Source organism: Echinops telfairi, unplaced genomic scaffold, assembly GCF_000313985.2.
Source record: "Echinops telfairi isolate 266 unplaced genomic scaffold, ASM31398v2 ScPeMD7_36;HRSCAF=134, whole genome shotgun sequence".
In the NCBI taxonomy this organism is placed as follows: Eukaryota; Metazoa; Chordata; class Mammalia; order Afrosoricida; family Tenrecidae; genus Echinops; species Echinops telfairi.
This window is the reverse complement of record NW_022103934.1, coordinates 400,320-400,773: the sequence shown is the minus strand read 5'-3', so window position 1 is coordinate 400,773 and position 454 is coordinate 400,320. Positions and strand designations below refer to the sequence as shown.

General features: G+C 44.7%; 1 pseudogene; it reads left to right on the top strand.

Moving 5' to 3' along the window:
* The window catches only part of LOC101657588, a 675-nt pseudogene extending 500 nt beyond the window's left edge, over positions 1–175 (top strand).
* The last annotated feature ends 279 nt before the right edge of the window (positions 176–454 follow it).

Sequence of the window (454 nt, the reverse complement as noted above, 5' to 3'; positions counted from 1 at the left end):
GACAACAAAAGTCCTGTCGGAGAAAAGATGGTGTGTTTCTTTGTTTTGAAGATAATGTGGGGTCATAGTAAACAATAAAGGCGAGATGAAAGGTTCGGCCAGCACAGGACCCGTTGCAAAGGAGTGTGTGGACTTGTGGCCCCGGATGGCGTCCAATGCCGGCAGCATTGCGTGATTTTGTCATATGTTTGTAAAAGCCACCAACCACCCTATTGAAAATTATTCACCCCCCCCCCAAATAAGTATTAGTCTAGTTACTATCTCTACAGTTTGATCTATCCTAGACTTCATGGATAGAAAAACATACATCCCGAAACTATGGTCAGAGGGGTCTCACCAGAGGCTTAATCCATGTGGTGACCCTATAATTGGATTTTGGGCTTCCACTGTCATCCATAGCCTTCTGCAAACCAAGCATAATTTAAGCCCACATACCCATTCCCACCTTCGGATT